At 40.7% G+C, this 26,315-nt stretch overlaps 1 protein-coding gene and 1 pseudogene across 1 annotated transcript in view; one reads left to right on the top strand and one right to left on the bottom strand.

Moving 5' to 3' along the window:
• Nucleotides 1–26,315, top strand: part of AKT3 (AKT serine/threonine kinase 3) — a 309,299-nt gene that overhangs the window by 163,591 nt on the left and 119,393 nt on the right. The gene's annotated exons all lie outside the window — the stretch shown is intronic.
• Nucleotides 623–1,303, bottom strand: LOC133773829 (cyclin-C-like; annotated as a pseudogene).

The raw sequence follows: 26,315 nt of genomic DNA, 5'->3' as shown, positions 1-26,315 counted from the left end.
AGTCGAGTTTTCTAATGTGGCTTCCAGTGGTGAACGCACCGTGTGCATCTGTGGGAAGATGTCCTCAGCCTCACAGCGATAAAGCTGGTGTGTGTCATGTGTGAGTCTTCTGAAAGGACTGCTCCGTTCTGTGACTTCCCTCGTTGTGGGCACCCGGTGTGACCTGCTGTCATTCTGTGTGAGAGCCTGCACCAGTACCAGTGCCCTCCCTGGGAGCCTTGTGCTATCTCATGCCTCTGTTTTGGGTTTTGTTTTATTATTATTCCACAACCTTGTGCTCTCACATAGACCACACAATCTGGAAGTTAGTGCCCATATACACCCCAAAAATGTAAATTAGGGTGTCATTGTTATTACAGATATCACTCATCATAGAGATTAAATTCATTGGAACAAATTCTCTATAAAATTAAATTGTACGTATTAAATCATATTCCTACTATTTAGGAAATTGTTCATCTGAAGGAAAACAACAACAAAACTTGTTGTCTGAAGGCATCATAAAATCATATGTAAATACAACTAAAACTGAAAATACCAGTAACTATGGCAACAGGAGTATCACCTTATCTTGTCTGCCATCGTCTTGCAGCTTCAGGCCCTGCCTGAAGTCGAGAATCACTCAGGGGACTTCTCCATACTCAGAAATTCCAGCAAACCACTGCCTGGTGTTCCTCTGCTGTACCACACAGGCTACACACAGGCACGCTGAAACCATCATGAAAGGAGGCTACCTGTAGCACAGGTTCCTCTTGCAGGTGTTGGGGGGAAGCAGCGTGTCTTCTTGGGCCATATCTCACACATACCACAGCAAATGTCTCTAAGAGAGACATTATCAAACAACAGTGAATTAGTTCTGAAAGACAGAATTCACATTCTAATTGATGATTTATCCTGGAAGAGAATTCCTTTGGAAAGGTATATGAAAATCTGGTTTCTAATAAAGATGCAGCAGCAGAAATTAATCTTGTATTTGAGGCCACTCCAAATTCTTCTACTTTGGGTGCCAAAAAACACAAGTTGGAGCCATTAATATAGGCTGTATACTTTTCCGAGAATACCTAGCATAGAATCCTTTGAAATAGACTGCAGCAGTGGCAATAACCTGTTGTCTTAATTTAAGATGTTCACTTAAATCCTTGGATAATATTTGTTAAAAAGAAAAAAAAAAAGCCTGTAATTTTCAATACTCCTCTGAGAGAAACTTTAAGTCCTTTTGATACTCCTTCAGCAGATCTTGTTTATCCAAAATCCATTGCGAATAGTGGGAGCTCTGACAGAAGCTCCCTGCCATGGAATGTAGCTTGCCCGGATCTAGAAGCACTAGTGGGGCCACTGGCCATCTGATATCCCTCACCCTCCTCACTGCTGCCCTCCAAGGCCGCTCTCTGTAGTTGCAGTCTTTGTCTTCTTGAGCCCCACTTGGGCTTATGTAAAATCCAGGAGAGTGGTAAACTCCTAGAAGACAATGGCTGTGTATACTCATTTAAAAATCTTCCCATAGCATTTATTCTAATTTCAGGAACACTGGGACGTCACTGGGGCTTGCAGTCAGAAGACCTGAGTTTGAGTTTTGGCTCTAGTGCTATGCCAGCTATTTGACCTTATGTGCATCACAGGACTGAATTGATCTTCCTGTCTCTTGTCCTTGAACAATAAGGATAGTAACCCCAACATCTTAGGGTTGAAGTGAAGATTAAATTAGATGGTTTATGTGAAAACACTTTGTAATTCATTCAGTTCTGTGCAAATCAGAATATTAATGTAAGGTAGTAGATGCTTAGTACTATTTGTTGATTGTATTAAATGATTGTTATTTCCTCTTGTTAAGTAAATTATACTGCAGTGAGGAGGAAATTGCTTTACTGAGTTTTCTTTAAACTGTTACAGGTTTTGTTTTGTTTTGTTAAAGGTTTATTTACGTATTTTGCAAGGCAGAGTTACAGAGAGAAAGATCTTCCATCTGCTGGTTCACTCCACAGATGGCTGCAATGACCAGGGCTGGGCCAGGCTGAAGCCAGGAGCTAGAAGCTTCCCCTGGTCTGCCACATGGGTGCAGGGGCCCAAGAACTTGGCCTATCTTCACTGCTCCCCCAGGCCATCAACAGGGAGCTGCATTGGAAGTGGAGCAGCCAGGACACAAATCAGGGCCCATATTGGATGCTGACATTGCAGGCAGTGGCTTTATCCAATTTGTTTCTTTAATTTATTTGAAAGGTGGTTTATGTGAAGGGGAAAGAGAGAAGGGGAGAGACTGAGAGAGATGAGGTCATCCATCTCCTCAGATGGCTGCAATGGCCAGGGGTAGGCCAGGCTGAAGCCAGGAGCTTCATGTGGGTTTTAAGAAGAACCCGTTTACAACAATGTCTAGTAGCTCAAACCAGCTGCTATTGCTTGGTTATTGGGGGAAATCCTAATTTTACTTAGTGTCACAGAGTTTGATCCATTGGCGCTCACTCTTCTTATGACCAAAGTGAGACAGCCCCGTACCCTGTTCTTGTCTGTTCATGGTCTCCTGACCGTTAAGGAAGACATCCCTGTGGATAAATGGGCAGCAGCATTGGATTGGCCTGAGGACTTCAGGTGAGGGCTGGAGGAACTGGATGATGACCTAATGCTTCAGCCTCCGCCTCTGGAACACATTGTGGGCTGAGAAAGGCCTGTGACTATCGCCCCCCCCCCCCTTATTTTAAAGATTGATGTATTGATTTGAAGGATGTTGTTTACAGAGAATGGGAGACAGCACGACAGCACACACAGATCTTTTGTCTGCTGGTTCATTCCTCACATGGCCGCAATGACTGAGGCTGGGCCAGACTGAAGTCAGGCAGCTGGATCAGAAGTGGAACAGCCAGGACACGAACTGGCACTCTTATGGGATGCCAAGCAGCTTAACTCATTGCTCCACAATACCTTCCCCATTGTTACTCCTTTAAGTTGAAAGTTGATTGGTTTATTAATGAAAGTATTGATAAAAATATTAATCCTCATATCTTTTTGGCTATTCTATTAAGATTCCTTGGTTACCATTCATTGTGGGTAAAAATTAGGTTAATTTAGCTCTTAGATTACTACTATTTTTGTAAGGTGGAGGATACAGTAGGAATTGTTTTTAGGGGAGAGGCAAACAAGGAGTGATTAGCTTCAATAGCATACTTAAGTAATAGGAAAAGGCACAAAAGAGGTACCAGCATAACCAATCTTCCTTTTCACTTGCTTCATTTCTTTCTTATTCCTTTCTTCCCTTCTTTTATCTTTTCCACTCTCCCTCCTTTTTTTCCTAAAGTCAGCAATCTATTGTTACTTGCCCATAGATGCTTAAGTAAAGGAACATTATACGTGTAATTATTATCTTTGAATTATTTTCAAGTACCTCTGACTTGGTCCTTGACTTTCATTCCTGAACATCCCAGACTACAATCTCACACCCTTTTTTTTGTAATTTCCAACTGTGTGTGTGTGTATGTGTGTGTGTGAGAGAGAAGGAGAGAGAGAGAGAGAAGGGGAGGGTAGGGGAGAATATTTAGGTAAACAATTCAGGGACAGAAGTCCTCAAAAGTAATACCTATGTATACTTTTAGGAAGTCTGAGTTCCAGTGAGTATTGAGAAAGTTCTTATTGAGGGTTATTATGTTCTCAACATTGTACCAGATACTGAGGGGGGAAAGAAGGAAATAAGGAAACAACTTTTCTTTGAGCATTACTCTGTGCCCAGCCCTTTCACATATGTTATCTCATTTAATCTTCACAAGAGCATGTGAGGTGAGTATGATGTTCCCCATTTTAAAGAGACTCAGAGAGCTTGTGTGACTTGCTTTAGGTGGCTCATCTGGCAAATGGCAGAGCCAGAATTTGTTTTACGAAGTATTAACTTTGAATCCTGCGTTCATTATTCCACAGATAGAGCTGACATAGCCCTTGGCTTTGGAGAATTTATAGTCCGGTGGGAAATGTCTACCACAGAACTTTACAGTTGGTATTTTGAGATGTTTTATGGTTGAGCTCTGAAGTTTTGTAATTACTATGTTCAGTTAGTTTAGGAACTGGTGCGATCATTAAAGACTGGATCATTAGGCAGGCTTCCTTGGAAGCTGAGATTGTTCTAAAAAACAGTAAGATTTCTAAAGAAAAGTATGTCCCAACTAGCAAAACGAGCATTACTGTGAAAAGGTATTTCTGAGAAACTTTGGCCGAATTTCTTCTTGTTGAAGTAAATGGGTATGAAATCCTCAGAAATGAATGAAAGCTGCAGCTCCTGTGTTACCTCCCTATCTCGGCAGAGAGTGGAAAACGTCAAAGGAGGAGAAAGGGTGACTGATAGGAATACCTGTGGTGCTTGAAATACTGAGCAGAAGGCCTTCGTGCTGTCAGACGGCGTGTTCTGCTCCCAGGGTCTGACTCGGCCCTCGATAACCCAGTTGCGTACCTGTGTTTGCAGTGCAGCTTCTGCAGTGACATTGCGGTTTGTCTTGTCTGCTGGCTGAATGTAAATGATTTTACTGGGGTAAATAAGTCTTCCACTTTAAAATCATGCCTTAAAGGTATTTTTAAGCTATAAAGATTTTAAGTTGTAGCTGTTAGCTTAGAAAGAAAAGAATGTGGTTATTAATCTACTTATTAAGAACTCCTTTTCTGCAGGCAAAGTGGGGTGAAATGGGTTGCCACACGCAGCTTTTGCTTGATGATGAAGCAGCGGTGGTGGAGTTACTGTAGGTTTTTTGCATTAAATTATTTAACAGATTAACATAGCTCAATTTTTTCAGTTTAAAAATTCCTGAGTATGTAATCCCACTCAGCCCCAGCCAGCCTTTGTTTTATCTATTACTGACCTCAGCTTTGTCCTCCACGATACCCTTCCGTGTCTGAGGGGTACTGCAGATTGCTTGCTTGCCTTTCTGGCAGTCCCTGTGTGTGACCCGATTGCATTTTTAGGTCATTTTTGGTTATGTTAAATGTAGATAGCCTCTTGAATTTTTTTGTTGAATATTTATTTTTAATATGTCACTTCTTAATTTAATTTTTTAAAGATTTATTTATTTATTTGAAAGGGTTACAGAGAGGTAGAGGCAGAGAGAGAGGGGGGGGTCTTCCATCCACTGGTTCACTCCTCAGATGGCCACAATGGCTGGAGCTTTGCCGATCTGAAGCCAGGAACCAGGAGCTTCTTTTGGGTCTCCCACGCGGGTACAGGGCCCAAGGACTTGGGCCATCTTGCACTGCTTTCCCAGGCCATAGCAGAGAGCTGGATCAGAAGTGGAGTAGCTAGCTGAGACTTTCATCAGCGCCCATATGGGATGCCAGCACTGCAGGCGGCATCTTAACCCACTATACCACAATGCTGACTCCTGTATGTCCCTTTTTAACTTAAGTTTTTAGTTCCTAGAAGGTAGAGGATTGTTTGTAATTTATTTTTAAAATTGTAATTAGAAAAATAATTTTATTCTTGTTATATTTGGTTCTTTAATTCTGTGTTGAATTAAGACATAGAAAATTAGATGAAATTTAAGGAAGAAAAGACCTGACCTTTTTTAAGAGCTTGCTGTACGGCTGGCACCATGGCTTAACAGGCTAATCCTCCGCCTAGCGGTGCCGGCACACCGGGTTCTAGTCCCGGTTGGGGCGCCGGATTCTATCCTGGTTGCTCCTCTTCCAGGCCAGCTCTCTGCTATGGCCCGGGAAGGCAGTGGAGGATGGCCCAAGTCCTTGGGCCCTGCACCCGCATGGGAGACCAGGAGAAGCACCTGGCTCCTGGCTTTGGATCAGCGCGATGCGCCAGTCTCAGCAGCCATTGGAGGGTGAACCAACGACAAATAGGAAGACCTTTCTCTCTGTCTCTCTCTCTTACTATCTACTCTGCCTGTCCAAAAAAAAAAAAAAAAAAAAAAAAAAAAAGAGCTTGCTGTATACTAGATACTTGATTTATATAATTACATTTCATCATCACAAGAACAGCATGAAATGAGTTGTTGGTTCTTAAAAAAAAAAAAAAAGAAAAGAAAAAAGAAAAACTAGGGAATGAAATTGAGATATAGAGAGATTAAAAAGAAACTGCCAGAGTCTCATAGCAAGTAAATGCAAAACTGTGATTGGAACTCTGGTCTAATATCTGAGTTAAATATGTTTAATTGTATATGGAGTTCAGGGGTAAGAACTCTCTTCAAGAAATGTTTAGTTAACAAAAAGACTTAGTGGCATGCCAAGTGTCATACACAGAGATTAATAACAGATTTAGTTGTTCTAAAGAAGTATTTTATGTGAAGTAATACTTGTTTGTGCTCAAGTAGAGGGACAGTATAGCTGTGGTGGCTAAGTCATTGATTGTTTGATAGAAATTTATTGTGTAATGTTGAGCCAGCCACTTAACCATCCTGGGACTTCAAATTTTGTCATCTGTAAGAGTGAAGGAGTTAAATTCAAGGATCTCTAAAATCCTTTCTTTTAAAATTCAGTGGCTTGGCTAACAGTAGCGGATAATAATTTCTTGAGAATTCAGCCTATTGAGGAGTAATGATAATAAATTACCACTTGTTAAGCACTTGTGTGCTATGTACTTTACTTACATGTTATTAATCATGCTAACATTCTTGCAGGATAAACAGTCTGTTTCGTAGCTCATGGAATTTCCCAGTGATACTGAATCTCTTGAGTAATGGAGCTGGCAGCTAGCCCCACAATGTTCAGGTTTGGGGGCCACTGCTTTTTCCATATTCTAACTTTCCTACCACAGGGCTGGAATGGAGATTTTCTGGTGTGGACAGTCAGTAGGTACAAAGTGGTTTGTCTGTAGCATGGATCACATCTTATCCTTCCCAACTAGCATATGAAAATAGATTTTAGAGCGTTTGGATACTTCCATTTAAAGAAATTAAAGCTTAATACAAAGGATTCATTATTATATGAAGATTTTAGGATTGCTGCTGTAATTATTTTTCCCCTCATTCTGCCATTTATTTTTATCTATAGTTTGTGTTTAATATAATTCAGTTCTATAACACAAGAAGTTACTGTGAATCAAAGCATAAGTACACAAACACAGTATACAACCCAAAATGGATGTTCCACAGTTAGGTGTGAAGCAAAACCTTGCTTATTCATATATGTGGTAGCTTCAGATCCAGCCAGTCTGGTTATTTTCTTGTAGATTCCTAAAACTGGTTAAAATGACAGTAACCTTGGTTATCAAGACAACTATGGTTATTTTAGATACTGCAATATCTAAATATCAGTGTTTGACCATGCAAACAAAAGATTTCACGGAGTGTCCTGTTTCTAAAAGGTTTGTAAGTATCAAGGTAGTTATATAAAGTTTACTGCAGAACGAAACCCACTTTTAAATATAAAGCTGTCAGGTTCTAACTACCTGAAAATGCTGATTGTTAGCACAAAGTGTCCCAAATGTGGCTAATTCTGATCTGCAGGGTTTTTTTTTAAGTATTTACATAAAGTGTACAAAAGTTTTTATGAATTTAATGCAACTTACCTCCAGTTTTTACTTCCCAAGTGCTTTTTTATTTTTACATATTTGTCTTCACATATTTGCCTTTTTATTTTTAATTTCAAAATATGTTATCTTACCTTCAAAATAGACCATTTTTTAAATTTAAACTACTCAACATATGTAGAAATGAAAAGCATTTTGAAGTTAGTTGGAGTGAGTGTGATTCTTCTCTTTAGAATCAGTCTAAATGAATCTGATGCTCTTGTTGAATAAAAACAGGTGGTGGAGGACACCTACATTTGACTTTATGAAGATAAGCAAGATTTATGCATGTTGGGACTTAGGGGTAGATTCTGACCCATTATTATTATGCTGGCTCAAGTCAGTTACTTCATAAAGGGTCAAATGTCATGTCAAATCCAAAACCTCAGAGGGAGGAGTTCAATTCTTGAGAGAAGAGTGGAAGCATTAACAGTATGAATTGGTACTGCTGAGAACAATACACTGAAGATCTACAACAATACCTGGAAGTTCTTCTAATGCACATACCTGTTTCATCACCTTTGCATTTAATGAACCAAATGGGAAATGAAACACCATTCCACATCCCACCCTTTATCTCTGGAGTAGACAAAATCTATTCTTATTTTCAAGGTAGAGTTTTAGATGTCTTTGCTTAAGCCACATTCAAAGAAATCATGTCTTTAATTTTTGATGTTGTCTTTCTTCCATCTTGTACATAAAATTCCAGCAGATTTAATATTGGTATTCATTGCCTGATTAGACCATCTATATGTTCTTCAAACCAATCAAATTTGAGATCTCAGCACTTTCTTTGTCAACAAAACAAGGTGTGGAATTAGAGGATTTGATGAAGATCTGTTGTTTCCTTCCCACACTGTACTTCCAGTTGACATTTGGATTGGATTTAGAAGATGAGCGGGTACTGATGTTTCTTGGCCTGAGTCTCTTAACACTTCCAAAGTAGAAGAGAGGGTGAGACCATGAGAATTTTGGCTGTGACCTCAGGGCGTTACCATTTGCCTTGGTGGTAATATTAGTTGGATTTGGGGCAGCGAGGCATTCTGGGAGGACTTACTGGACAGTGTTGTAACAGTTGTTGTACATGCCTGAGTAGGAGCCGTGCCAGAAGTAGCAATCCCAGGACCATTGCCCTCCCCTTGTCCTCTTAGTTGGTGAGCCGTGTGTCTCACAGGATGATGGGTATGTGAGGATCCATGGCTTTGGGGCAGGCCCATGCTAGGTGAGCATTGCTCTTTTAATTTGTCAAAAAAGCCATTGGGGAAACACTAACTTTAGGGGGCAGAATCCTCTAAATATTTGCTATAAATTAATCATTGCCTTTTGAACAAGTTGGACTTGAGAGATGCATGTTTTGTTCCTCTGAGCTGTTAAATGCTGTTAAAAGCTTTCTGCTCCCCCCCCCCCCCCGTGTTTGTGTTAGTTTGAAAGTACTTCGTTTGAGGGCCAGTGCCATGGCTCACTAGGCTAATCCTCTACCTGTGGCGCCGGCACCCCAGGTTCTAGTTCCGGTTGGGGCGCCGGTTCTGTCCTGGTTGCTCCTCTGCCAGTCCAGCTCTCTGCTGTGGCCCGGGAGGGCAGTGGAGGATGGACCAAGTGCTTGGGCCCTGCACCCGCATGGGAGACCAGGAGGAAGCACCTGGCTCCTGGCTTCAGATTGGTGCAGCGTGCCGGCCATAGCGTCCATTTTGGGGGTGAACCAACGAAAGGAAGTCTCTCTCACTTTCTAACTCTGCCTGTCAAAAAAAAAAAAAAAGAAAGAAAAAAGAAAATACTTCATTTGTGTTGAGTAAGGTTAAATGAGGCTTAAGGCACAGTAAGAGGAAGAACCTTTAAGCCTTTGGATTTATAAGAAATATAGAGAAATTCTTTAGGGTTGAAAATACTACATAATCAAGCAGATGCTAATGAAAAAATGAAATGCAGGGGAAGAGAAAAGAGACGAGAGTGCCTGTTTGGAAGTTTTGTAGAGGAGAGTACATTGCCCCTTTATTACAATAATGTTTCTGCACTATAATAAGGTCTTTCATTGCAAGTTCAGCTTTTTTCATTCATTTGTTTTGTGCTCCGCTTCCTCTGTTACTAATTGTCAGCACAATAGTCTTCCAACTATGAAGTCTCAGTGTCCTTTTGGACCAATTTGTCATTGTCTTTTTCCCTCACTCCCCAACCCATGCACTCAGAATCTATTACCATGGTTGCATTTTTAGACATTTTTTTATGTTTTAAAATGGCAGTGCTTTTGAAACATGCCAGAATAGTTCATGATAATTGAATCACCCAACCAGCAACAGTTACTGATTCCAAAAGCACATTGATAAAGTTTCTGTCTCTAAAGGGCATTCTTAGAAGGTAATTAAAGATAAACATGTATTACTCTCCCTGTATGGTATCCTGACATACGCTTGTATCCTTTGAACTTCACAGTAGTCCTGTGGAAATAGGACATTTAAACATTTTTATTGACATAATTTTACATGTTGATGGGTACAGTGTGACATTTCATTGCTTGTAAACAGTGTGCTGTGATCAGATCTGGTAACTGGCAAAGTTACTTTAAAAAGTTCATTGAAGATCAAAATTAAACTTAGTTTGGTGCAAAAAACTTTGAAAACCATAGGTAGCTTTTGATGATATGTACTTTCCATGAACTTTTTGAAGTATCCTCTTATCTCTCTCCTCAGATATATATATATATATATATATATATATATAATTTTTTTTAACAGATAGAGTTAGACAATGAGAGAGAGAGAGACAGAGAGAAAGGTCTTCCTTTTACCGTTGGTTCACCCTCCAGTGGCCACTGCGGCCGGCACACCATGCTGATCTGAAGCCAGGAGCCAGGTGCTTCTTCCTGGTCTCCCATGCGGGTGCAGGGGCGCAAGCACCTGGGCCATCCTCCACTGCCTTCTCAGGCCACAGCAGAGAGATGGACTGGAAGAGGAGCAACCAGGAGTGGAACCGGCGCCCATATGGGATGCCGGCGCTGCAGGTGGAGGATTAACCAAGTGAGCCACGGCACTGGCCCCAGATATATATAATTTTTTTTGTGTTGGGACTATTCAAACTACCTGTTTTGAAATATTCAAATTTTGTTGTCAGCCATGGAACTGATACATTCTATAAAAATTTTTTTGTTGCAATGCATTATTTATAGATTACTTCATAAATTCTTTGACATTTCTATAACTTTTCCCAAGTTCTATCTTTATTCTTTTCCTGCTAATGACTCTTTGTTCTTAGAGATAGACAATTTTATTATGACTGGTGAATTTTTTTGATTAGCCTGAACAATTTCAGCAATAATCTGGTATTAACAGAAAGACTTCTTTGGATATAATTTCCATAAAAGAATCATGAAACAGTATTATTCATTGGTTCATTTAGAATTTCCCCTATCTTGTCATTTGATTGAAGTTCATTGCTTCTAAGTGTTATGTTCTCAAAGTGATGATTATTGTTAGTGCATGAATACTAAATAACAAGTTTGATAAAATTTCTTCAAGGGAAAACATATTTCAGTACCCTATATGTTATGTGTTTTTATTTGTACAAAACTAGAAAATTAAGTATATTAGGCTTATGATGAAGATGCAAAGCTTTATCTTTCTTGTAAGCTATGAACAATCCTAAAAGAGTTCAGAGCTAAAAGACCTGGATTTGAGATTCAAACAGCTTCCCTTTTAAATGTGTATATTAGAAATTGAAAATACTTTAGAACTTTATTGAGAGGATTAAGTGAAAACTGATGTGGTGAAGCAGCTGACAATATGCTGAAATAATTATTTACTAGTTAGTTTTTTTAAAAAAAAATAGAGAATATAGTACAATATAAACTTTTCCTACTGACTTCCATTGGCCAATATTTAAGATGAGATTTCCACCCCTCCCACCCCTGCTTCAGGAGTTCAGTGAATGAGCTGATTATTCTGGAGGGTTCTTTTTTTAGCTTGCTATGTATCAGTTAAGCCAGATTTTTAAAGGAAATGAAAGTGTTTTTAAGGAAGTATGACCCAGAGACCTCTTCATTGCTGCTGTTGAAAACTTTTTTTTTTTTTTGACAGAGTGGACAGTATGAGAGAGAGACAGAGAGAAAGGTCTTCCTTTTTGCCGTTGGTTCACCCTCCAATGGCCGCTGCGGCCGGCGTACCGTGCTGATCCGAAGCCAGGAGCCAGGTGCTTCTCCTGGTCTCCCATGCAGGTGCAGGGCCCAAGCACTTGGGCCATCCTCCACTGTACTCCCGGGCTACAGCAGAGAGCTGGCCTGGAAGAGGGGTAACTGGGACAGAATCCGGCACCCCAACCAGGACTAGAACCCTGTGTGCCGGCGCCGCAAGGCAGAGGATTAGCCTATTGAGCCGCGGCACTGGCCTCTGTTGAAAACTTTTCAAGCCAGGCTACTCTATGAAAAGTCAGAATTCCTGAATGGAAAGAAACATTTATACCCTGCCCTCAATGTTTGGAGAAGATAGAGGGTATATGCCAGAGAAGTCAGATTCTGATAATGACAGTTTAACTATGTGTATATATGGCTTTAATGAAATTATTGTTTGGTTGTATATAATCTTCCAAAATTCAAATGTTTGGATGGCTTTGTGCCTCACTGTGGATGTGCAGTCCTAAGTTTTACTGTTTACTTTTCTCCAATGGAGAGAAAACTCATTTACAAACGTGGTCCTTTCTACTATTTTCCATATAGAAAGGAGGTTATCTCTTAAGTGTTAGAGTTGTTGCTCTATAATCAAGAACGTGATTAGGGTTTTACTATTTTTTTCTAATTGATGTTACTGTATTAAGATTTATTTAAGCATACATATACACAAATATGTTTAAAGCTTGTGTTTTTCCTCTAAAATGTTAATTTTCACTGTTATCACAGGTGATTTCAACAGTTTAGATTTTAGAGAAATACCTTAGATTTTAAGAGGGAAAAAATTATCAAGTATTATTTTAAAATTTCAGTATTTAAAATATTGAAGTCATTTTACAAGAATAGAGAATTGTGATATACTGTGTCTGAAATATTTCATGAAACTTAAAAAAATTCAGTTTGTGTATGCTGAGATTGTAATGAATATAAAAGGACTATGAGTATTCCACATTCCCTGAAGCTTCCACTTAAGGAGATTTACATGGGAGAGTCAAGTCGGAACAGATGAACGAATACCAGCATATGGGATCTAAATATTAAGTGCAGTAGGTCTTTGAGAATAAGGAATATGGATTGGAATAATTAGAGATCTTTTTTTTTAATTTTTATTTTTTTTTTATTTTTGACAGGCAGAGTGGATAGTGAGAGAGAGACAGAGAGAAAGGTCTTCCGTTTGCCGTTGGTTCACCCTCCAATGGCCGCCGTGGCTAGCGTGCTGCGGGCGGCGCACCGCGCTGATCCGATGGCAGGAGCCAGGTGCTTCTCCTGGTCTCCCATGGGGTGCAGGGCCCAAGCACTTGGGCCATCCTCCACTGCACTCCCTGGCCACAGCAGAGAGCTGGCCTGGAAGAGGGGAACTGGGACAGGATCGGTGCCCCGACCGGGACTAGAACCCGGTGTGCCGGCGCCGCAAGGCGGAGGATTAGCCTAGTGAGCCGCTGCGCCGGCCTAGAGAAGATCTTAAATTGCTAGCATCTAGCTAAAAAGGAAGGAGAGTATTTTAAGTAAGAGAAACATCATGAGTTAAATCTTGCAGTTAAGTATGATCAGGGGATCGCTTCTTGGCCTTTTGGCTAAGATCAAGTGTAGAATGATCAGGGAACGTTTAGAGGATAGTAAGGGGACATGTTTATCAGCAGAAAATATTCAGTTTTTGATGGGGAAGAATAAGGTTTCAATTTTTTTTCTTTTTAATTTTATTTAAGTTAAACAAGTTTCATGTATTTCATATATACAAATTTAGGAACATAGTGATACTCCCCCCCCACCCCCCCACCCCCGTTCAAACTCTTTGAAATGTAGCTTAAGGAATTTGAACTTTGTCCTACAGACAGTAGACTATTTTTGAGGAAGAAAATGACATATGGAATAAGAATTTGGGTAAGACTAATCTTGCTAGTAGTATGTAGGACAACTTGGAGAGGGGGAAGGCTGGAGAAAGGGAAGCCATCTGGGAGGCCATTTCAATGATCCAGATTTTGGTTATAAGTTCCCGGGTTGTGTGTCAGCAGTGAAAAGAGATGGTTGCAAGAGACACACACAAGAACTGTTAGTATGAATGCTGTTGGCTTAGCCATGTGGGTTGAAAGAGAGGGATGAGTCAAAGATGACTTCAATAAGTGTTTCTTGGGTGATCAGTAAAATTAGACAGAAATAAAATGAATGGAGAAACTGTGCTGGTGTAGTAACTTTCAGCTTGGAAGGTTAAAAAAATCAAAAAACCCTTTTGGGATATGTTGAGTGAGGTAATAATGGGACATCAAAGGAGAGATGTCAGTTTTGCCATAGGGGATAGAGCTTGATCAAGAGCTGGGACTAGAGGAGCATCTCCCTAGGATTAAATCTGAGGTCTTTACCCACTCGCTCATTTAGGATGGTTCTGTTCTCATCCCTTACCATTTTCCTAACTGGACTCCGATCACACTGGACTTTTTCTCAAACATGTCTGTAGGCACCTGCCCACTGTGGGCTATTGTACTTCCTGATCACTTCTCCTGCAGATGGGAGGTCTGTCAGTTGATTAAGAAACACCCTTTCTAACTGTTACTTCTAAGATAGTGCCACCTCCTTGCTACTCTAAGTTGCCCTGCCTAAACTTTCTTCATAGTACTTACAGGTACTTACTGTGTTTTTAATTAATATTTCCTTGTTTATTGCTTCACCGCTCATCCCCTCAATAAAATACAAGCTTTACAAAAAATAGGGACTTTGTTTTATTCACTGATGTATCCTCCATATCTTGGTTACTGCCTGGTATACAGGAAGTGCATGGTAAACACTTACTTTGTTCAGTGAATATCTTAGTTTACTGACAGCAGAGTTATGAAATACAAGCATAGCACAAAGGTTTGAGCCTAAGGGAATGAGAAAGACTAATGAATGGTCAGAGAGATAGCAGCACCAGGCAAGTCAGTGTCATGGGATGCGGGGGAGGAGGGAGTGACTCGAGGAGCAGGGAGCCAAGAACATCAAATGCAGCAAAGGAAAACGAGGAGAAGAAAGAAAGATTTGATGAGAAGATTTCAAGACAGAGTGATGGTTTGGTTAGTTGATGAAGGGATGGGTGACCAAAGACCAGTCTTACAGGTAATGATTTTGAGTGATTTGTTCATGTAATGAAGGAGAAGAACAGAGACAGTTAGAAGGGGAAGCATCATTCAGTGCAGGTGCTTTAAAGATGGACTCTGAATCCGAATCATGGTCTTTGTATGTAGTGTTTATTTTATTCTCACGTGCAACGTTGAAGATAAATGAGTAGAAATTGTCCCAATGATACTAATGGAGACTGAGGCATTTTAAGTTATGAATTAAATTAGATATAAACAGATTCTTTCCAGCACTGGTAACATGTTTCAATGCCCACTGCAATATTCTGAAGTTTAACTTGAGTCAAACAAGTTTCATTAACTAGAACTATTTTTTTTTTCAGATATCAGTCCATGTATTTTACTTTAAAAAGTAATTTCCAATTCCACATTCAATAGTTTAAATCTTTTCTGGTTTATTTTGGTGTACATTTTGAGTGAGAATTTAATATTATTTGGGAAGGGATATCAATTTTTGACTTTTTAATAATGAAAAATCTCAAACATTTGGGTATACTCATTACCAATATATAACAGCTAACATTTTACCATATTTGCACCATCTTTTTATTAAAATATTTCAAGGAAATTTTGATGCCATGATATCTTTATGTCACAGTTCTTCAGTATGAATCTTTTTTTTAAATTTTTTTAAATTTTTTGATAGGCTGAGTGGACAGTGAGAGAGAGAGACAGAGAGAAAGGTCTTCCTTTGCCGTTGGTTCACCCTCCAATGGCCGCCGCGGCTGGCGCACTGCGGCCGGTGTACCACGCTGACCCCAAGGCAGGAGCCAGGTGCTTCTCCTGGTCTCCCATGGGGTGCAGGGCCCAAGCACTTGGGCCATCCTCCACTGCCTTCCCGGGCTACAGCAGAGAGCTGGACTGGAAGAGGGGCAACCGGGATAGAATCCGGCACCCCAACCAGGACTAGAACCCGGTGTGCCAGCGCCGCAAGGCGGAGGATTAGCCTAGTGAGCCACGGCGCCGGCCGAGTATGAATCTTTAAAAAGGATATTTTCCGCCGGCGCCGCGGCTCACTAGGCTAATCCTCCGCCTTGCGGCGCCGGCACACCGGGTTCTAGTCCCGGTCGGGGCGCCGATTCTGTCCCGGTTGCCCCTCTTCCAGGCCAGCTCTCTGCTGTGGCCAGGGAGTGCAGTGGAGGATGGCCCAAGTGCTTGGGCCCTGCACCCCATGGGAGACCAGGATAAGCACCTGGCTTCTGCCATCGGATCAGCGTGGTGCGCCGGCCGCAGCGCGCTACCGCGGCGGCCATTGGAGGGTGAACCAACGGCAAAAGGAAGACCTTTCTCTCTGTCTCTCTCTCTCACTGTCCACTCTGCCTGTCAAAAAAAAAAAAGAATAAAAAGGATATTTTCCTGTATAATTCACAGAACTACAGTCACATCTAATAAAATTTAGAAATCTTCAGTATTACTTAATACCAGTTTATATTCAGTTTTGAGCTATTGCCTGAATTATCTTCCACAATGGGTTTGTTTAAATCAGAATGTATTGGAGACTACACATGATATTTGGTTGTTAAACTCTGAAATCTCTTCTGATCTAGCAGAGAATGTGTCCTGTCTCACTATGCTCCTTACTCCCTTTAAGTTACGCTCCTCTATTAGCGACAGACCAGGCCAGTTGCCGTGATGAAAGTCTTCTCTTCTGAGATTCTCTTGTTCTACAAGTGGTACTTAACTTTTGCCTCTACCTCTGCATATGTTATAAAATGGAAGCTGAGGCCGGCGCCGCGGCTCACTAGGCTAATCCTCCGCCTTGCGGCGCCGGCACACCGGGTTCTAGTCCCGGTCGGGGCACCGATCCTGTCCCAGTTCCCCTCTTCCAGGCCAGCTCTCTGCTGTGGCCAGGGAGTGCAGTGGAGGATGGCCCAAGTGCTTGGGCCCTGCACCCCATGGGAGACCAGGAGAAGCACCTGGCTCCTGCCATCGGATCAGCGTGGTGCGCCGGCCGCAGCGTGCTACCGCGGCGGCCATTGGAGGGTGAACCAACGGCAAACGGAAGACCTTTCTCTCTGTCTCTCTCTCACTATCCACTCTGCCTGTCAAAAATAAAAAATAAAAATGAATCTTGATGCAAATGGAAGGGGAGAGGGAGCGGGAGAGGGGAGGGTTGCGGGTGGGAGGGAAGTTACGGGAGGGGGAAGCCATTGTAATCCATAAGCTGTACACTGGAAATTTATATTCATTAAATAAAAGTTTAAAAAATAATAATAATAATAAATAAAATAAAATAAAATAAAATAAAATGGAAGCTGGCTCTAAAGATCCCATTAGCTTCACCCTCACTGTCCGACAAGGCTCTTTCCTTGGTCATTGTATGTACCTGATACTGCATTATGTCAGGAGGTTCTTATTATTTGCTTGACCAAAGTGTTAGTGACACTGTCATTATTCTCCAGGTTAAGGTGACAGTGGCTTCATATCTGCCTGAAGTTAAATTTCATCCCTGTGCTTGGCAGATAATCTGTGGGTTGATATGTTGGCATCATTTTTCAGTTCTTAACCAGTTATTTACTCAATGATTTTAGTATTAGTTGATGATTTGTGCCTAAATCAGTTATTTTATTACAAGCGGATTATCTCACAACTGTTTTCAAAAATGAGATTTTAGTAGACCAAGGCATACACTGACTACTGAATTGAGCTGGAGTCAGTCATTCTGCCTGTTTCTTTTTTTTTTTTTAACTTTTATTTAATGAATATAAATTTCCAGTGTACAGCTTATGGATTACAATGGCTTCCCCCTCCCATAACTTCCCTCCCACCCGCAACCCTCCCCTCTCCCGCTCCCTCTCCCCTTCCATTTGCATCAAGATTCATTTTCAATTCTCTTTATATACAGAAGATCAATTTAGTATAAAGATTTCAACAGTTTGCACCCACATAGCAACACAAAGTGAAACATACTGTTTGAGTACTAGTTATAGCATTAAATCACAATGTACAGCACATTAAGGACAGAGATCCCACATGAGGAGCAAGTGCACAGTGGCTCCTGTTGTTGACCCAACAAATTGACACTCTAGTTTATGGCGCCAGTAACCATCCTAGGCTGTCGTCATGAGTTGCCAAGGCTATGGAAGCCTTCCAAGTTTGCCGACTCTGATCATATTTAGACAAGGTCATAAAAGACAGAGTGAGGATAGTAACCAATGATCCTAAGAGTCGCATTTACCAGGTTTGAACAATTATACAGCATTAAGTGGGGAAGAGGACCATCAGTACACACAGGTTGGGAGTAGAGCCATTGGTGGTAGAGTAGAGGTTATGATTACAAAGGAATGAGGCCCAAGTGCACTAGACAGGGCCTAGAACAAAGGACAGAGTCATTATTAGAGGAGCTAAGAAAGGTGCTGTCTAAGCTACAAGTAATTTTTCTGATTGAGAGGCAAATAGAACCTGATAGAAGGGGCTTGATAATAATCTGGTGGGCTTTAGGCCTTGTAAATTCAGAGGCCCAGACCTATCTATCTCTTCACATGGGGTATATCCTAAGGGAGGTGTGAACCGCCTAGGGGAAGGCACTCTGTTGACTTTCATTACTTGGCTGGCCTGGGAGGAGAGCTGGCCAGGTAAAGGCAGGGGGCATCTCTAACAAGAAATTTACAGTTCTGCCTTCAATGTTGCTGACCCTACTTGACCATACCCTCAGCTGCAGTGGTCACTTTGGAAGTTGGGCTGAGTGAAGGGCTTTTCAGCTTAGAGCCAATAAGATCTGTGGCTCTGACCTGGGCATCCTTCGACTCCAGGGCAGTTCCACTTCCAGTGATCCAACTCTTGGCAGAGCTGCCAGGGCTCTTCACAAGCTGACTTCTGCTGAAGCCCAGGCTTACCACATTGAAAGCCACTGCAGTGGACTGGCCTGTTGGGTCTCCTTGAGGGCAGATCACTGTACAGATCAGCCATTAATAGGCCTGCCACCCATTGCTTCTGATGCCTAGCTTTCTTTTCCTCCTGGTTTGTGTTCAAGCAGACCAGAGGATGCAAGTCAAGGGAGTGCCCAAGTCCCATCTCTAATCTTCGGTGGCCTGAACTACAAGTCTATAGTCACAGGCATGTTCTGTAGTAGTTTTTCTAAGGTAGACAATGCCCATGAGGAAAATTATATTCTCACTTTAAAACTTTCTTTCCCTTTGGTCTGAAAGGGAGGTTTTTTCTACTTACTGTATACTTCGCTGATGGCGAAGTGAATCTAGCTATGAGATTATTATTTAAGTTCTTATTTTGGCTATGCTATTGCAGAAAAATGTTAGCCATCTCTTTTATAAGGTCTAAAGATTAAATTTTGTGTCCTACAGATTCCTTTATAATAGAATTAGTTTCCTACCTTGAAGAGAATAGAGAAATGAAAGAACAAGTTGGGCTTAGAATAGAGAAATGAGGGAGCAAGTCCTAGATCGCTTGCTGACAATAGCAATATCACATGAATACTTAGCAAACCGTTTCATCCATTAGATAACAACTTAAGAAAACATTTACCAGAAGGTCCAATGCCTTCTATAAATTTTAAGAATCATGTATTTGAAAACACCTCTTAAATATCTAACATGGTGTAGTTTGTTTAGCCAGTAAACTTAAGCACAACCATCTAAAATGTTTTTAGTTTCTTTCTACCAACACGTTTAAAACATATCATACACAGATTCAGGTCACACAAATTAAAATGTATCTTTGATTGATTTTAGCAGCTTAAATTTATGGACAATCTTATCTATAAGCCATTTAAAGTAAAACTCTTAATAAAATTTCCTCATGTGGACATACAATATGTACACACATATAATATAGCATAATAGACCAATATAGCAATTTTAATAATAGCTTTTAAAATCTTTAACTCTTTTTGTAGATTGCCAATTGATTTGAATTGCTTTTCCTTTTTAGTAACCTCAGTTAACCATACTTTCTCTCAGTTGGTACTGTTAATACATTATTGGCTTCATCTGTTTACAGAGCCATCCCAAAGTACTGAATACAGTAGAAGTGGCTGGAAAAAGTCCATAGGAACCTATAGGAGGACAGCTAAACACAGAACCAACAACACTTTAGTGTTATGAGCAGCACATCATATATAACTGTGGATGACAAAAGACTTTAAGTCGCCATGTTTAAAATGATAAACTCATCAACCAACAAGAGGCACTTGCTTACTTCACAGTATTTTTGAAAGCACCTGTAGGATTTTACAAGTATTTAACCCTTTAGGCCTCTGGGGCTTTCTCATTAAGTTAACTATCATGTCTAGTAACACAAGATCATTAGACTTTTTAATTCTCAAACATTTGTATTAATAGCATTTTCCATTATAGAAACTTAAAGTCTGGTACCACATCACATCTTGACAGTCCTTCTAATATACTCCAAATAGACTGATTAGTTGGTGTCTCTATAAGATGAGAGACATAGGTCCTTCGATTTTTTCAGTTGGGCCCAAACTGGAAAAACCAAAGTCCAGGATTTACTGGAAATTTTAGAGACCAGATTGTTTGAAACTTTGATTTTTTGAATGCCTGTCAAGAATGCCAAGAAGGCTCAATATCCAAAATATCTGGTTGAAATAAGATTTCTTAAAATCATGACATAACATAGACCAAATTTGATCATTGTTACAAGGTGATTATTCAAATCTTTGAAAATAAGCACATATTTAAATAACCCATAGCTCTTAATAAAAATTCAGCTGTTTTTGAACAATTAGAATTTGACATCAAGAGAACATAATAGATTACTTTAACACATTGCTTTAACAGAGCATCAGAGTTTAATTCTATGTCAAAGAGAAATTGAGCTTCCTGTGATCTTTTGCTGTGAAGTTTCCTTCCTTTACCTTCTTTCATATTGATGACCATGTTTCTGTGTTTCTGTGTGTAACACATCTTTAAGCATCTTTTGCAGGGCAGGATGAGTGGCAACAAATTCTTTCAGTTTCTGTTTGCTATGAAAAGTCTTAATTTCACCTTCATTCACAAATGAGAGCTTTGCAGGATATAGTATTCTGGGCTGGCAGTTTTTCTCTCTTAGTACCTGGGCTATGTCTCGCCATTCCCTTCTAGCTTGTAGGGTTTCTGATGAGAAGTCTGCTGTGAGTCTAATTGGAGATCCTCTGAGAGTAATCTGACGTTTCTCTCTTGCACCTTTTAGAATCTTTTCTTTATGTTTCACTGTGGTGAGTTTGATTACAACTGTTATTAGGGGTTCTATAAGCTTCCTGTACTAAGATGCCTCTGTCCTTCTCCAAACCTGGGAAATTTTCTGCTAGTATCTCACTGAAAATGCCTTCTAATCCTTTCTCCCTCTCCATGCCTTCAGGAACTCCTAGAACTTGAATGTTGGGTTTTTTAATACTATCCTGTAGATTCCCGACAATATTTTTTAGATTTCTAATTTCTTCTTCTTTTCTTTGGTTTGCCTGTTTCCTTTCCTGTTCTCTGTCTTCTAAGTCTGATATTCTCTCTTCTGCTTCGCCCATTCTGTTTTTAAGGCTCTCTAATGTGTTTGTCATTTGATCTATTGAATTCTTCATTTCATTATGATTTCTAGTCACTATCAGAGTTTCTTGTTCCACTAGTTGTTTCATTTCATTTTGATTCCTCCTTAATATTTCATTTTCACGAGAGAGATTTTCTATCTTGTCCATGAAAGATTTCTGTAGTTCAAGTATTTGTTTTTGAGAACTTCTTAATGTTCTTATCAATTTTTTGAGATCCGCTTCTTGCATTTCTTCGATCTCATCATCTTCATAATCTTGAATTGGGGTGTCTTTTTCATTTGGGGGCGTCATAGTGTCTTCCTTGTTCTTGTTAGCTTGGTTTTTGCGTTTGTTGTTTGGCATGTTGGAGATATTTGGTTTCTTCACTGTGGTGTTTTTTCTTGTTACACTATGGCTCTATATTAAGTGGACTGTCTGCTTTCAGTGGAGCCTTAGAGGCTTGAGATGAGTGTGGCCTGAGAGCTGTGTTTGGTTCCTCAGGGTTGAGGGTGTGTCAAAGATGACACTCCCAGGTTAGGTGTGGTAAATCTCTCTTTCTTTTTTTTGATTTAAAAGGGAAGTAATTCCGCACAGCTGAATGTAATTGGAGGTAGTTAGCAGGCAAATGATATACCCACAGGAGCCAGAGATCGGAAGCTCTTTCCCAAGGACCCCACAGGGAATCTCTGCTGCCCTCAGTGTGGGCTCCAATTCTCCTGCAGTCTCCCACTGGGTTGCCAAGTTAGATGCTAATCTCCTGTTATTTCACCCCTCCCTCCAGAGTCAGGTTTTTCTGCTAGGCTCAGGGCTGGTGCAGACCTGAGGTCGCCCTGCTTATGACGTATGTTCAAAATGGCGCCTGCTCTGTCTTGCTCACCTTTGAGAGGTGAGCGGAGAGAGAGAAACTTGTGTCTGTATCGGTCACTTTTTTTATTTTTTTCCTCTCTCTCTTCTAGTTAGCCTGGTGAACTTTTCCCCACGGAGTTTCAAGCCTCGTTCCCTCTAGTCTCCTCTTTCCGCTTGCCCGCTGGTGTCTTGGGCTGTTGAGGTTCGGCTCACCTCGCGTTCCAGCGCTGGTGCGTTGAGTCTGCCGCTGGTGTCCCGAACTTGGGCTCCCACGCTCTCCACGCAGGTCCACTGTGAATCACTAGTTCCGGAAGAGTTTCCTCTGCTGTTTCATCCCCTACTCTTCCTTGACCCTGCAGTATCTCCACTTATATTAAACTTTCTCTCCCCCCGGACTAATAGTGTGCTCCCTGCCTATTCCGCCATCTTGCCGCTCCCAACTTTTTTAAAAGATTTATTTATTTGAAAGTCAGAGTTACACAGAGAGAGAAGGAGAGGCAGAGAGAGAGAGATAGTGAGAGAGAGAGAGAGAGAGAGGTCTTCCATCCGCTGGTTCACTCCCCATATGGCTCCATTCTGCCTATTTCTTTGAGACCAGCTGTGTGTAGATGTGGTAGTAGAGCACCAGATAGTATGGACGTTGTCCTCAGGGAGCTTTCAGTTTAATTTGTATTCTTATCAGAGCATGTAAAAATTTTGTTACCAAATCTCAGCTTCATAATACTTTAAACATGAATTAGTTTATCTTATTTAATTAGAACAAAAGTAATGTCTGGTTATTTTTCAGATTTTAGCACATTATGTAATCAAGTATCGTGCTGTACATATCTGGATAATTTGCTTCTGTTTACTTTGTGAATTATGATTACATATGGATAGCTTACGCTGGTTTGTGAGTGTAGTGGAGTTTCATGCCACCATTAAGTATGATGATGTGATTTTTATTGAAATAGAAACTACCCACAACATATTCAGTAAACAAAGCATTGAGGATACAGTCAGTTATGCTCTCATTTTTTTTTTCTTCAAATAATACTTAGAAAAGGGCTGAAAAAGTTTACATTAAAACTTAAACAATGCTGGAACAGACACTGTGGCGTAATAGACTAAGCCTCCACTTGTGGTGCTGGCAGCCCATATGGGTGGCAGTTTGTGTCTCAGCTTCTCCTCTTCTGATCCAGCTCTGTGCTATAGCCTGGAAAAGCAGTAAAAATGTCCTAGGTGCTGGGGCCCCTGCACCTGCGTGGGAGACCCAGAAGAAGCTCCTGGCTTCAGATTGGCCCAGTTCTGGCTTTGAGGCATTTGGGGTGTGAACTATGGATGTAAGACCTTTCTCTCTGTGTCTCCATCTCTTTGTCTATAACTCTTCCTCTCAAATGAATAAATAAAATCTTTAAAAGTTTATACCCATATGGTGGGATTATGGACATTTTTGTTTTGCCTGTATTTAGGTGTGGGTTTTTCTATATTAAATATGAATGATTTGTACAATAAAGTAAGTAAAGAGATATTTTTAAATATTTAAAAACCAACTTGCCTATAAAGCAATGTAAATTTTTAGTGTCATAAAACTGTACACTTAAACATGTTTAAAAGTGTAAATTTTGTTATTTGCATTTCATCACAAAGCTTTTAAAGTCCTTGACTAATATATTGTAAAGAAAGCAAAAGCAAAAAATTGGGGTGAGCATTGTATCACAGCAGCTGCTTGGGATGCCCACACCAATATTGGAGTGCCTGGTTTAAGTCCTGTGTACTCTGTGTTTCCCATCCAACTTCCTACTAATGTGCCTAGGTGGCACTGGATGATGGCCCAGGTGCTTGGGTTCTTGCCACCCATGTGGGGGACCCGGATGGAGTTCTTGGCTCTTGGCATTGGTCTTGCACATCCCTGGCTGCTGTGGGCAGCTTGGGAAGTGAATCAGAGGATAGAAGATAAGATCTCTGTCTCTACTGCTGTCCGCCACTCTGCCTTTCAAATAAATAATCTTTTTTTTTTTTTTTAAAGTCCAAGGTATTTTAAAAAGCAATAAAATAGCTTCCGTAATCAAATACTTTGAGTTCATGCAAATATGCATACCTCTTGTGTCTGTTAGTAAATCCCACATCATTTTTGTATCTCTATTATTGTCTTAAAGTGACCAAAGTGTTTTATCATTCGGAATTTCAAGTATGCAGAGGGTCTGCAAAGAACAGTTGTTTAAAATATTTTTTTTAAAAAGGTTTGTTTTATGTATTTGAAAGGCAGAGTTATGGGTAGAGGTGTGGGGAGGAGAGAGAGACCTTCCATCCATTGGTTCACTTCCCAAGTTCCTGTAACAGCTGGGGCTGGACTAGGCCAAAAGCCAGAATCTAGGAGCTTCTTCTGGGTCTTCCATATGTGACTGCGGGGGCTCATGTACTAGAGATGGAGCAGCTGAGATTTGAACAGGCAACCATATGGGGTGTCAGTGTCACAGACAGTGGCTTTACCTACTATGCCACAGTGCAGGCCCCTAAGAGATTATTGAGGTGTGTGTTTAATTAGAGGCAGTATTTGGTAGACAAATGAGGTAGAGAGATGCTGGCTCTGGCAGTGCACTTTTGGTAAATGGTGGTATCTGTGGTAACCATATTCATCAAAGAAAATGTATTAGGAGAAGTTCACATAAACATGTCATGATTTAAGTTCAATTTAAATCCACAGATAGTATCCCATGTTAATACCGACATGGTATTATGGTAATTAAAAGATCAGAATTTGGAATATGGATCATAAAATCTAAAATATCTTCTGTGGACTATATAATGTTATTAACCTGATCTTACGCCTTTCACTTACCAAATTCTTTATATTATGAAATACATTTTAAGAACCTAGGTTTTCTCTCTTATTTCCTTATGTGGAGTAAGATAGATTGATTTTGGACAGTGTAAATAGTTCAGTCAAAATAAGTAGAAATGCAGAGCTGCAGTGATGCCGGTTAGTATTGGAACATTCTTGTTATAATTAACTGCATTGGTAATGTAAGGCGAGAGGCTCAGCAGTGAAAGGAACCAGAAGTTAGGTCACCTTCCTTTCTGCTGTCCTCTTACCTTCTTCCCTTCCGTTCCCGATTCTGAGCCACCTGCTTGCTACATGCCTCCTTGGAGAAACAAGAAGGGCCAAGAACCAGGATCCTGCTAGGGGATAATTCTCATCACTGTGTGTCCTTACGCTGGGGTCAGAGCAGGAGCAGTCGTGGTGGGGGCCCCCTCTCCTGTCAATCTTGAAAGTTGTCCCGGATTTCCTCATCAGAGAGCAGGTGTCACTGATGGAAGAAGGGCCAAGCACGGAGAAGGTTTGGGGGAGATGCGGAATGGCGAACAGGCAGTTCCACTGCTTTGACAGGCAATTGTGAATTTGTAAGGCTGTTCTCCCAGCAGTATATTCTCTTCAGAAGAGCATGCGAACTGGATTCAGATGGACCCGAAATAAATCCTGATTCAGTCACCCGCACACTATGTGTCTTCAGCAAGTTATTTAGGTTGCCTGATTCCTTTCTATTCATTTATAAAGTAGAGGATAATAAAATAACACTTCCTGGGTTTGTTCTTTGGAATTAGTGAACAACATTTATGAAGCACGCAGAGCATGGTGCGCTCTACATATTGATCACTGAGCAGATGTGTCCTCCCTGAATTTCTCTGCCAGGGCACAAGCCTCATGTAAGGCATTCATCACTCAATAGATTAAATTAATCTCTTTAAGGTTGGTGTATTGAGTCTTTTTTTTTTTTTTTTAAAGATTTATTTGAGAGATTTACAGAGAGAGAGCTATCTTCCATCCACTGGTTTATTCCCCAAAAGGCCATAATGGCCAGAGTTGGACCAATCTGAAGCCAGGAGCCAGAAGTTTCCTGTGGGTCTCCCACACCAGTACAGGGTCCCAAGCACTTGGGCCATATTCTGCTGCTTTCACAAGCCATTAGCAGGGAGCTGGAGCAGAAAAGGAGCACCTGGGACTCAAACGTGTGTCCGTGTGGGGTGTTGGCCCTGCAGGTAGAGGCTTAACCTACTATGCCACAGTGCCAGCCCCAGTGATTTGAGTCTAAATTGGGCAATGTGTTTTTGCCCCCAAATAGTGAAAACAGTCAACGAAAGAAATACTTGTACTTTTAAAAGACTGTATTCAAGAAGTAGTGTTATATTTAGCGACTTCAAAGTAAACTTGATTTATGATCATCATAACCCACGGTTGGAATTTCATTATGTGATTCAATTCTAAATAGAATCATT

Source organism: Lepus europaeus, chromosome 14, assembly GCF_033115175.1.
Source record: "Lepus europaeus isolate LE1 chromosome 14, mLepTim1.pri, whole genome shotgun sequence".
NCBI classification, from domain to species: domain Eukaryota; kingdom Metazoa; phylum Chordata; class Mammalia; order Lagomorpha; family Leporidae; genus Lepus; species Lepus europaeus.
Note: the sequence above shows the minus strand (reverse complement) of the source record. Positions and strands in the feature narration are given on the sequence as shown.